Source organism: Mastomys coucha, unplaced genomic scaffold, assembly GCF_008632895.1.
Source record: "Mastomys coucha isolate ucsf_1 unplaced genomic scaffold, UCSF_Mcou_1 pScaffold22, whole genome shotgun sequence".
NCBI lineage: Eukaryota > Metazoa > Chordata > Mammalia > Rodentia > Muridae > Mastomys > Mastomys coucha.
Window position 1 is genome coordinate 247,821,918 of NW_022196905.1, and position 13,198 is coordinate 247,835,115.

Consider the following 13,198-nt stretch of genomic DNA (forward strand, 5'->3'; position numbering starts at 1 on the left):
AAAAAAAAAAAAAAAAAAAAAAGAAAAGGCCGATGAGATAGCACTGTAAAAGTGTTTGCTGATGCCGGGGCAGTGGTGGTGCACACCTTTAATCCCAGCACTTGGGTGGCAGAGACAGGTGGATTTCTGAGTTCGAGGCCAGCCTGGCCTACAGAGTGAGTACCAGGACAGCCAGGGCTACACAGAGAAACCCTGTCTCGAAAAACAAAAAAAACAAAACAATCAAACAAAAAAATAGTGTTTGCTGGCAAGCTTGGCCATCTGGGTTCATGCCCCAGAACCCACAAAAAGGTAGAAAAAGAAAATCAATTCTAGAGTTATCCTCTGACCTGAACACACAGAGCATCACACAACCATTCACACATACAGAAGATACAGAAATGACAAATACATCAATAAATGGATTGTTTCTCTCAACTCTGTTAAATTTGACAGTTTAGAATAACACTTTATGAGACTTTCAATGTACATAAGTGTAATACTTAGGATAACCATTACCTAAGGAGAAAAATGTAAAACAACCTATTATAATGCTAACATTTCTACAGTGTCTAAAAACATAGCCACATCTATCACTTCAAGAGCAATATCATACATACGCACATGCACACACAAAATAACACTTTAAAGATTTTTTATTTTTAATTGTTTACTTTTACTTTATGTGCACTGGTTTTTTGCCTGCATGTATATCTGTGTGAGGGTGTCAGATCTCAGAGTTACAGGCTGTTGTGAGCTGCCATGTGGGTGCTGGGAAATGAATCAGGGTCCTCTGGAAGTGCTCTTAGTACGAGCCACCTCTCCAGCTCCTAAAGATTTCTCTTTTTATTCATGTGTATGTATAAGCCACATGTGGGTGGGAGTCCTCAAAGGGCCAGAAGAGGGCATCAGGGATCCTTTGGAGCTAGAGTTATAGGTGAGACACCAGAAGTGGGTGCTGGGAACCAAAACTGGTGTCTGGAAAAGCAATAATCACACTTCGCCCCTTAGCCATCTCTACTTTAAAACATACCGGAAAACTAGAAAGTGACCAAATAACCTAGAGGAAGCAAAGAAGAGAGAGCAGTGAGAAAATGGCCAAAGAGAAAGTAAGCAGACATCCAAATATTAGTGAGTTATGTAATGTGAAGGGAAAAAATACCATTAAAAGACAGATGATTAGCCAGACCTGGTGGCAAAGGAATTTAATACCAGCAGTTGGGAAGCAGAGGTTGGAGGATCTGACTCTGAAGCCAGTCCAGTTTACATAGCAAACTCCATGCCAGCCTGGGCTATATGAGACTGTCTTAAAAATAGGAGCAGCAGTGCCAACAACAAAAATGAACAAAGGGTAATGTCAAGAGTGGTGACTCAGGGCTCATCACGTCCGTCTGTTAAAAGCATCACATCAATTCACTGGCTGCTCTTCCACATGACCCTGTATTCCGTGCACCTACATGGTGGCTACATGGAGGAATCTGATGCCTTCTTTTTGACCTTTGAGGGTACCATGCATGCAAGTGATATGGACATACATGCAGGAAAATACACATACACATAAAAGAAAAGAGTACTGGTGCATAAGTGGTTCCCATGAGAGACACAGGCAAGAGGATCATGAGTGTAAACCAGCCCAGACTATACAACAAGCCTGTCCCAAAAGTGTTCGAATGAAAAAAGAACCAACTAATCACTGTTAACAGGAGGAGCACTCCATATAAATAGGTGAGTTCACCAAGAAAACATACAACTGGCCTGTTGTATGAGGCAGTGGTAGCGAACACCTTTAGTCCCAGCACTTGGGAGGCAGAGGCAGGCAGATTTCTGAGTTCGAGGCCAGCCTGCTCTACAGAGTGAGTTCCAGGACACCCAGGGCTACACAGAGAAACCCTGTCTCGAAAAAACAAACAAACAAACAAAAAAACAAAAACAAAAAAAAAGAAAAGAAAAGAAACCAGAGGCACAAGCAGCAAAGAGAAGGGTTACAAAAATGTTTAAGAAACTGCAGGACTTAAACACAAGGATGCGGTGAAGTTCCCCACAAAGGTCAAAAACCTTGAAGGGTGTGAAATGTTACTTAATGTATGGACTAACGTTTTATTAAGCTGGAAAAATACACGAATAAGGAAAAGTATGACTGAAACAATGAAACATAAGTTGATTGTTTGATGGGGGAATTATAGTGTTTTGTTCTAGTAATAATACTAAAAAGACAAACAAAAAAAGCCAAAACCAAACACCACGAAGGCATAACAAAAGAAATGACAACCTCCTCCGGGAGCCGTTCGACATCAGACAGAACACAGAAAGCCCCCTCCCCGCCCCTCGCTCCCCCCCACCCCCCCCCCGTAGCCTCCCTCTGAGACCAATCTCCTGCCCAGGTCCGGTCCGCATCCTAGCTAGCTCAAGTTCAAGGTACTGAGTGCCACGCCTGACCCCAGGACCCGGAAGAGGAGCGCTAACTCCTGCTCTCCGTGTCTGACTCACCCCGCGGCAACCGCGGCGGTGGGGACAAGGCCTTCCTGAGGGTCCCGACCCCACGACACAGCAGAAGGGTGTCTCCACAGAGCCCGGGCCATGCCCGGGGAACAGTCACGCCAGCACCCGTCTCCGCGGTCCCACCTCCTCCCGCGACAGGAGCCCGACCTCAGGCCTGACCCGGACTGCCAGGGCTTCCCCCTTTCTCCCCCGCTGTCACGGAGCGAAAGGCTTGACCTCACGGTCCTAACGCTGGCTGGAGTCTCGTAAGAGCAGGGAGTAGAAGGAAGAAGGAGACAAAGACGCCTAAAAACTAAGGAGGGCATGCTCACCTGGAGGGATCCAGACGTGAAAACGGAAAAAGTAGACTTCCGATTAGCCGCTCAGCATCCAAAATGGCGACTCCCTCGACCTCACCACAGCGGACTCTAGCGGAGGAATCCAAGGGGGCCGCGTTAGCCACGCCCTACCTTGCAAGGGATTGGCTGTGCGCACAACACTGGGCGGAGCTGGGAACTATTTCCCACGGCGGAGGCGCGGGACCTGACTCATCACGCAGTGGGTTGAGTCACTCGCTAGGGGTGGGTCTTGCAGTTTGCTCCCGGCGCGGCGAGTCTGGTGGAGGCTTCTCCTGGAGTCCGTGCTGGATACCCTTGTTCCAGATTCTTCCAGTCCCTGGAAAAACCGGCTGCAGACTGCCTCGCAAACGCTCGCGGTTCCGAGCGGAGACTGGCTCCCCCGCCTAGCTCCCCAGTCCGTTGTTCCTGGGGCTCCGACCTCTGAGGGCGGTTGGGCGGGATTCGGCGCTATGGAGCCGACTTTCCCCCACGGTCTCGCGGCTTCTGTCTACCGACACTGGTGTTCCCTTCCTCTCCCGCGCCGAATCTGATGTCCGTCTGCACCTTCACTAAGGTTCTCTCCGCACAGCCTCCACTCTCACTTGCTCTTGTTTGTATCTATTCAGAGGAGGCTTTTGGGGGCTTGAAAGCGTGAAAGAGCCTTCCAGTACTCTTGCTCTTGGTCCTGCTATAGAGGCCACAGCTATCAAGACCAAAATTGTGGCTTGTCTTGGGTCAGTCGGAGAACGAGGACTGCGGGTTACCTTAGGAGGATTATATGAATTGAAAATAACTGGCTTGTAGCCGTGCGCGGCATTTCAAAGCGCCAGGATTCCAGGACCTTAGAATACACAATATTTGGTTCCCTTAAAATGTTTGGATCGTTCCCCCCAGCAAAATATTTGCATGTATAAACTGTAGTTCTGCAATAAGATCCTGGCATTTGTTGCTAAAACTTTCTATACACACACACACACACAGAGTCCCAACAGCAAAGTACAAAGATAGGAAAAAATTTCCCCTGAAGCACAAATTAGTTTATTGGGCTCATTTACAGACGATAGGTGACAAGTCACTTAACAGGCATGTGAGTAATCACTTTCCTTCAAATAAGTTTGCACTGGGAAGTTTATCCAGTAGAAATGAAGGAGCCCACACTCTAACCCCTCCCCAGACCACGTGCAATTAGGGCAGGATATTGAACAGTTGGTATAGATTGCAGGCATACCCAGGTGAGGGTTCCAAGACCCTTTTGGTTTTTTTGGTTTTGTTTTTGTTTTCGAGACAGGGTTTCTCTGTATAGCTCTGGCTGTCCTGGAACTCACTCTGTAGACCAGGCTGGCCTCAAACTCAGAAATCCACCTGCCTCTGCCTCCCAAGTGCTAGGATTAAAGGCGTGTGCCACCACTGCCCAGCGAAAACTTTTTAAATAATAATTTATAAGATTTAAAAAGAAACTCCACCAGGAATGATGTTGCGGTCCTGTAATCCTAGTGCTTGAAGGATAGAGGCAAGATCAGTAGTTCATTGTTGTCCTTAACTACATAGAGAATTCAAGGCCAGCATGGACTATAATTAGACCCAGGTGTTTGGATTTTTTAATGGTTCTGAAATCTCATGATTTTAAATGAGTATATACTATTATATGTATACCATAATTTTCCCCTGAGACTTGGTTTTGCTGTGTAGCCCAAGCTATCCTCTAGCTCCCTATTGTTTTTGTTTAGTTTTTCCATGTGTGTTGGGCCTGCAAGCATGCACCACCACACCTGGCTTGGACCCTAATTATTGACACTCTATTGATGAGCACTTAGGGTGTTTCCAATATTTTGCTTATGAACAAAGCAGAGACCAGGCGTTTACCAGCATGAACTGTACCTACTGGGTACATTCCTAGAAACAAAAGAACTGGGTCAAAAAGTAGGTACAATTTTATTCTAATATTGCCTAATTGCCTTTTATAGAAATATCAGTTTACACAGCTAACACCAAAGCATGAAAATTTCCATCTCCCCAAGCCCACGGCAGCATAGTATAATAGGATAACTTTTAGGATTGTTAAAACCATAGTAACAGTGATCAAACCCTACAAGAATATAGATACTTTTTATACCTGTAATCCCAACACTCAAGCAGCTGAGGTGAAAGGATTGCCAAGAGTTTCCATGTTAGTGTGTGTACAGTATAAGACCTTGCCTCCAAAACAATTGTAATTGGAGGACTGGGGATCGGCAGTTCAAGGCCATCCCCCCTGCATAGCAAGTTTGAAGTCAGCCAGCTAAAAAGGTAATTAAGTTCCAGCTTCGCATCTGGATTTATTTAGAAAAATAACTTCCTACTTGAGAGCTCATTTGGATTCAGTGATCACCGTCTTTACCTTGGGTTTTAGCAAAAGCTAGCGGTCCAATATTAGAGACTCTATAACATCTCAGTTACAAATTGTCCTACAACCAGCCAAGTAGTTCAGACACTATCTGGAGATGGGGCTGGGGAGCCATGCCCATCTCTGGCTCAACAGACCACTTTCACTTAGGAGCAATCAAAAGTAAAAGACCTACTCTTTCACTTGAAAACCTTTTGTTGTAGGGCAGAAGTTAACATATAAGGTTTCTTTGACTAGCTGTGTATGCTTGTTTGTGTAAGTCCTTATGATTGGTGTGTATGCTTGTTTGTGTAAGTCCTTATGATTGGTGGCTGTAACTAAAATCTAACACAGTGTGAACTCAAAAAAAAAAAAAAGAAAGAAAAAGGGAGTTTCTCACTAGCAGACCTGTCAGACCTGTTTTTGAAGATCCCCTCCAGCTAGGATTGGCTTTGTACTTTGTTAAAAGGTTAGGAAAGGATGGTAGCAGGGACATGGGGTGGTGACCTTACCTTTCCCACAAACCCTAAAATACTTAACCACTGGGTCCATTATAGAAATCATTTGCCAACTCACGCAATAAAGATATTGCACGTTGTATAAAAGAAACATGATGGCACAGTTAACTGCACTGGTTTTGATTTTTGTTTGTTTTGTTCTTGTTTTAAGACAGTCTCATGTAGCCTTAGCTGCCCTCAAACAAAATATGTAAACAAGGATGACCCTGAACCGTTCTTCCTGCAGCCTTCTCCTATGTGATTACATTCAAGAGGACCTGCATTCAGACCTTGAGCACCCATGTAAAATGCCAGTGTGGTCTCCCTGGTCTATAATCATAGGTAGCAGGAAACAGTGACACAGTGACCAGGGCAGATTCAGAGCTCACTGCCCAACCAAGGTTAGCCAATTAGCGGGTACTGTGTCTGGTAGGAGATCCTATCCCAAAAAGGATGAAGTAGGGGACCAAAGAGACAGCTCAGTATTAAGCACACTGGCTGCTCTTGCAGAGGACCAGGGTTCTGTGTATCCAGCACTCATACGGCAGCTTGAACTTTTCTGTAATTCCAGTTCCACAGGATCAACACTCTCTACTGGCCTCTGTGAGCACCAGATGCACAGACACAATGCAGGCAAAATACTCATACACATAAAATAAAATTAATCTGTTTTTAAGGGAGGAACAAATTTGACATCTGATATAAACTACTGACCTCCATGTGCACACACACACTCATGTGCACCCATGAGCATATACACACACCTATATTACATACATGCACATGTGTATCCACATGAATGCATTATATACTAAACACATTTTTGTAATATGAGATTTTTTTTTTTTGCACAGCCCCCTCTTCTGCTCTGCTTTACTAGGAAAATAACAGTCTATGTACAGAGTGGGGCAGTGTGAGATTCTTGTTAAGACTATACAAAGCTGTTGTAGCCATATTGACGAATGGAATCAAACTGAAAGTCCAGAGATAAACCCATGCATTTTATGGCCAATTGTTGCTAAACAAAGATATTGAGAGAATTCAGTGGAGAAAGCAGTCTTTTCTAAAAATCATCCTAGCTGAGGATGGTGACACATGCCTTTAATCCCAGCACTTGGGAGGCAGAGGCACGTGGATTTCTACAAGTTCCAGGTCAGCCTGAACTACCTATCAAGATCCAGATCAGCCAAGGTTACCTAGACCCTGTATCAAAAACATAGGTAGCAAAATCATTTTGGATTTTTAGATACAGAGTCTTGCTTTGTAGCCCAGGCTAGCTCAAACTCAAGATGCTCCCATCTCAGCTTCAGTGCTGGAATTAGTACAGGTCCCCAGCACCACACCTAATCACATAGAGGAGTGAAGGTGGATTTTCCTGCCTTACACTATACAAACACCGATTCAGGATGGACCAAGTATCTAAGAGCTAAAGTTATAAAAGTCTTTAAAGACATTACCAGGTATAAATTTTCAGCACTTGGTGTCAGTTCCTTAGATGTGACGGTCAAACCACGGCAGCCGAAAGAAAGAAACAGGCTTTGGGGAGATAAGAGAACTTTTCTGCTTTGAAGGAGACTATTCATTAATTTTAAAAGGCAACACACAGAGTGGGAGGGGAGATGATTGGAAACCACATTTTAAAACAACGATAACAACGCAACCTAAGAAAAGAGGCGGGGGCTGGAGGAGTGGTTCCCAGTCAAGAGCACTGGCTGCATCCTCGGGGATTTGGGCTGGATTCTCCGCACCCACGTGATGGCCCACACCCATCTGCTACCCAACTTCAGGGCATCCAATGTTCTCTTATGGCCTCCTTGGTTACCGAACATGCATGTACATATTGCACAGATATACATGCAAGCAAAACACCCATACACATAGAAATAAAATGACAACTCAGTTAGGCATAGTGGCTCATGCTTGTAATCCCAGCCCTCAGGAAATTAGGCAGAATGCATATTAGGATACTTGTAACGTTAGCTTTAGCTGTTTTCCTGACATAACCTAAAGTGTCTTGCCGAAGCTGGTGTGGTCCTGGTGGGGGACAGTGACATGGTGACGTGGTTCCTGTCCCTGGGACAGAGCCCGGGTGTGAGCCTTCATGAGTGTTGATGGTTGCTGTGGGCGTAAAGCTTGTTTGTATAATAATTACATACTTTCACATTCCTCTGAGGAATGTTGTCTCTGTTAAGGTTAATGATGGCAATGGAATTAGAAACAGCAGTTTCTAGTCCAGGAGGTGAGGGTGTGGCTAATGTCTCACCAAAATGGTAAACGCTGGGACCTTCAGGACAGACTTTGAGGCTATGGAAAAGGGCTCTAAGTACATGAGTTCAATATATATGATTCCTCAACTATGCAAAATATAAAGATGCAATATGAATTATGGGGGATTCATAAATCTAAAGGAACAAAGACAGCTACACTATGAGCCAGCTTGTCAGAAAGATACAAAGATTCCTGGGTTCAAAGTCAGCCTAGGACACTTAAGGTTAGGCCCAGGTGTGGTAGAAATGGTAATTTCAGGGCAGGGTCCTACCCAACTAGTTTATCGTTTATGCTTAGTGAGGGCAGACAGATTTCTAAATTCTTTGGCAAAGTTAAGAAAAAATGTATGCTTGCTGTTTCTTAGGGATCAAAGAGCTGGGGTATCAGGATGCTGACTCAAAAAAATAATCAAAATGAAACCTGGAATAAATGACTGGACTGTTATGTAAATAAAAATCTGGGCTTTGGGTCTGCATGAGATGAGCTAGCAAAAACCAATAGTAGTAGTTCTTTAGAATTTTTACTACTGAGTGCTGAGCTGTCTGGAGAGCAACACAGCTCTTCAAGAATTTTTTTTTTGTTGTTGTTGTTTTTTGTTTGTTTTTCGAGACGGGGTTTCTCTGTATAGCCCTGGCTATCCTGGAACTCACTCTGTAGACCTGCCTCTGCCTCACAAGTGTTGGGATTAAAGGCATGTGCCACCACTGCCCGGCCAAGAATTTTTTCTTAACAGGATTTCTGACTTGGTCAAAGGATCCAATAATTTTTTTTATAGCAGCTTTTCTAACTTGGTCAGAAAAGCCATCAGCTATCCAGATAGCTTTTAGAATTTTTACTAGCAGAGAAAGCTGTCTCAACCAGAGAGTTTTTAGAATAGCAAGAAAAAGCTGTCTAGAACAGAGAACTCTCTCTCTCTCTCTCTTTCTATCTATCTACCTATCTCTATCTCTATCTCTTTAGAAGAGAACACAGCAGAGAGCGCAGTCTGGCCTAGGCCGCCAGCTTGGACCCACGATTTGACTTCGAGTCCTTTCTTCTCTCAGAACCCGTGTCCATGCCGAAGCTGGTCCTTGGCAGTATCTGGGAAGAGACTCTAAACAAATTGTTTAGAAGGCATTAACTTGTGGGCATGTCTGTGGAGGATTGTCTTGATGGTTAACAGATGGTGGGACCATTCCCTAGGCAAGTGAACTGATCAGCAAGCTAGCTGAGCATACGTCTGCTTAGGAGCCTGCAAGCAGCATCTTCCATAGTTCCAACTGAACTTTGGTTGTGAAGTGAAGTCCTTGGTCTGAGGTAATACTGTGCAATAACGGTAGGCAGGCCAGCCTTCACATTCCTGTTTTGAATTCCCTGAATGATAGACTGTGGTCCGGATCTGTAAGCCAAATAAACCCTTCATTCCTTAAGTTACTTTTGGTCAAGATGCTTTATCACAGTGGCAGAAATAAAACTAGAATACTTATCTGTTGCTGTAACAAAACTCCTGACAAAATCAATTCAAGGCAGAGTTTATTTTTGGCACACAGTTCCAGGATAAAAAGTCCATCTTTTTTGGGAAAGCAGAGAGGCAGGAACATGAGGGAGCTGCTCACCTTAGATCTGTGGCTAGGAGGCACACAGCAGTGAATGGTCTAGGATTCCAACCCAAGGACTGACACCACTCACATGTAGGGTGGCTTTTCCTACTTTAACTAACCTAGTCTTGATAATCCCTCATATGCCCAGAATTATTTTTACACCCAGAATCTAAACTGCATTAAATTGGCAAGTGCAGCTGTCACATGGGCTTACTGTGACTTTGAGGCCAGGTCTCCCTCTATAGCCAAGTACTAGGGCCAGCTAGGACTACAGGTTTTTGGTTTTTTTTTTTTTTTTTTTTTTTTTTTTTTTTTTTTTTTTTTTTTTTTTTGAGACAGGGTTTCTCTCTGTAGCCCTGGCCTGTCCTGGAACTCACTCTGCAGACCAGGCTGGCCTCGAACTCAGAAATCCACCTGCCTTTGCCTCCCAAGATTAAAGGGATTAAAGGTGTGTGCCACCACTGCCAGGCAGGGTTTTGTCTTCTAAAATCAAAAAAGAAAGATGGGTAAGAGAGAAAGCTGGGGCTGGAGAGATGGCTCAGCGGGTAAGAGCACTGACTGCTCTGCTAGAGGTCCTGAGTTCAATTCCCAGCAACCACATGGTAACTCACAACCATCTGTAATGGGAACTGATGCCCTCTTCTGGTATGTCTAAAGACAGCTACAGTGTACTCATATACACAAAATAAAATCTTTGAGAGACAGAGAGACAGAGAGACAGAGACAGAGAGAGAGGTCTGGGGATACAGCCCAGTTGGCAGAGTGCTTGTCTAATATGCATGAAGCCTTGGCTTCAATTCCCAGCATGAGATCGGAGATTTTACTGAACCTGGAGGCTGGTTGGCTGGCCAACAAGTCCTATCAATCCTTCTGTCTCCACACGAGACAGTGTTAGGGTTGTGGCCTGTATAGGGCCGTGCTCAGTTATTATGTATGGGTAGGGATTTGAACTCAGGTCCTCATGCTTCCACAGCAAATGCTCCTACCCCCTGGCCATCACCCCAGCCCATTAATTATACCGCGGAGAAAGGGATGTGTCACCGTGCCTATGTAGAGGCAAAGGGGCAAACCTGGAGCCAGTTGGCCCTTCTGCCTTTATGTGGTGGGTTCTGGTGATTAAACCTAGTTTGACAGGCTTTTGAAATAAGTGTTTTTACCCTCAGAACCATCTTACCAATTCTTCCGAATTATACGTTAAAAAAAATTTTTTTTCCAGGCTGGAAGATGGCTCAGTAGGCGAAGAGACTGCCAAGAAGACTTGAGGACAGAGGTTTGGCTCACTAACAACACCCATGTAACCACCATGGGCATGCAGTACACTGCCTGTAATTCCACAGCTCAGGGTATAAAGATGGGGGACCCCAGAGCAAGATGTCTAGCTAGATTAGCTGGATTGCCAAGGCCTGAGTTCAAAGTGAGAGACCCTGACTCAGTAGATAAAGTGAAGAGAGGCATGTGACATCAACTTCTGGCCTCTACCTTTTCACACGCACACATATGTACAGCTGAACTTGCCCACACATACACGTCTGCACAAGCATGCATATACATGCACATACCAGTACACATACATATCCATGCTAAAAAAAAAATTGTAACTGGGGTTCTGAAATGTTTCCTGTCATTTCTATTGTAATGTAAAGACTTAATGAGATCAGTGTAGAAGCCAACAAATATAAAATGGATTTCAGGACTGGTGAGGTAGCCCAATGGTCAACTGGGCAATGTGCTTAGCATGGGCTAGCCATAGGTTCAGTCCCAAGTACAGAAATCAAACAACAGCAAAAGGGAGAAAATGGTTCAGAAGATATTTCAGTCCTGTAATAGAGATGGCAGGGCAACTACTTCGAAAACACAGTGACAAAGAGGGCAGGATAAACCTGGGGCTGGGAGATGGCTGTGGGTAAGGTGGTCACTATCCAAAAGCACAAGCCTGGTGACCTGAGTTCAAATCACAGAAGGAACACAAAAGCTGGATGTGGTAGTAAAAGCATCTCTAATGCTAGTGCCCCCCGCCCCCGGGGAGACGGGAGAAAGAGACAGGAAAGTATCCAGAGGTTCCCAGGGCCTCTGGTTGGTTATAGAGTGGCTAAGGATTGTCCTGTGACCTGCACATTTATGAATGAGTGCTTGTACTCACACACAAACCCATGCACCCACATGTGCCATAGCACAGAGATAGAAAAATAAAATCTACTACTCAGTAGAAAGTCTGCCAGATCTAGAATGAGTTTAGGTGAGGCAGAGGTAAAACAAGTTTGTTTCTCATTACTTGATCATGACCTGAATTACAACACTGCGGAGACATTTTAAGAACACAGGAAACTCACAAGAATAGCATTATTATGATCCCATATTATTATAAACAGCCTAGCACCCCCTACACAATCGCTGCAGAGTGAACCCAGGTCCTGTCTACCCTTGAATCTAAACTGTTCAACATTACACAATAATTTAATAACAAACTCAAGACATTTCATTGGAGGCTAACTATCAGTCAGTTATTTTCTTGTTGAAAAATGTCTTCCAGGTCAATTTCAAAGTGATCGAACAAGACTATGCTGCATCTCTAAGTCTAGGTCATCAAGAATTACTAAGGTCTTAAAGTTACTGTTATTTCAACTTGTATTCAAACACAAAAGTCTAAAAGCTTATTTGGAGAGAATATTTCATTTCCTAGGTATATATACAAATCAAACTCTTGAACTTGAAGTGTTTTCTTGACTGACATTGAATGGTAACTCCTATCTAAACATTCCATTCATAAGAAAGCAAACAAGCAAGAGCAATTTACCTACAGCATTGTCAAGTACCAAGATTCTTCAATACAGCCGTTCTAGCACATTCTGCCAGATACAGGCAACGGCATCTCGTTGGAGATTTCAGAAAGGAAGAATTTGCAAAAATGCTTTATGCAAACACTTCGACTAGTCATTTTATCAGCAAGAGTCAGCACTCCCGTTTGTTCTGCCTTGTGAAGGTGCAAATCATAAGAGAACTTGCACAGGAGTTTCAGAGATTGTTTTACATGACTAGCACAACTCTTGAGAGGACCAGAACAGGGAAGTAAGTGACTTGCCCAAAGTGAACAGACTGGTCGGTGGCAGAGCTGGGACTGAAACTTGGGCCTTCTCTCAAAACAGGGCTCCTCTTTTTACTTGTCTACGGAGAGTCTTTAGAGGTAGGTTTGGGGTTTCCGCCCAAATAAGGGGAAAGAAGGGAGGGCAACGGAGAAATAATGAAGCGGACAGTAACAGGAGTCGCGATAGAACGAAGTTGAGTCCATTCACGCTCAGCCTTTCCAAATATACTTCAGATAGCAACAAGGACCACAAGCTACCTAGGTCCAGTGTCTGTGACCACCTGACAGCTTAGTCCCTCTCACAGAAGCTGTGGGCCCTCTTTTGTTACATTAAACGCCTCGGGAGCTGAAGAAGCCGTGGGACTTGTGGGAGCGAAGAGGGCTCGTGACTACGGGACGGGTGGCTTAGGTTCGGCTACGGAGGGGGAAGCCTGCGGCGGAGCTGTGGTTGGGGGATGTGGGTTTTGTGGCTGAACTGGATGTTGGGAGAGGAAACCAGTGGGAGGGGGTGGAGATGACAGCTGAGTGGCGTTCACCCCCTCGGAAGGTGCGCGGAAGCGCGAGAACACCTCCGAAAGCCCCTAGTTGCTCAGCTACGCGTCGCCCAGATCAGG

General features: G+C 44.6%; 1 protein-coding gene across 1 annotated transcript in view; it reads right to left on the minus strand.

Moving 5' to 3' along the window:
- The window catches only part of Ist1 (IST1 factor associated with ESCRT-III), a 21,331-nt gene extending 18,078 nt beyond the window's left edge, over window positions 1-3,253 (minus strand). The window contains exon 1 of the mRNA XM_031341382.1: window positions 2,790-3,253. The gene's annotated coding sequence lies outside the window, so the exon portion shown is untranslated. The remainder of the gene's footprint in view (window positions 1-2,789) is intronic.
- Window positions 3,254-13,198: the final 9,945 nt, after the last annotated feature.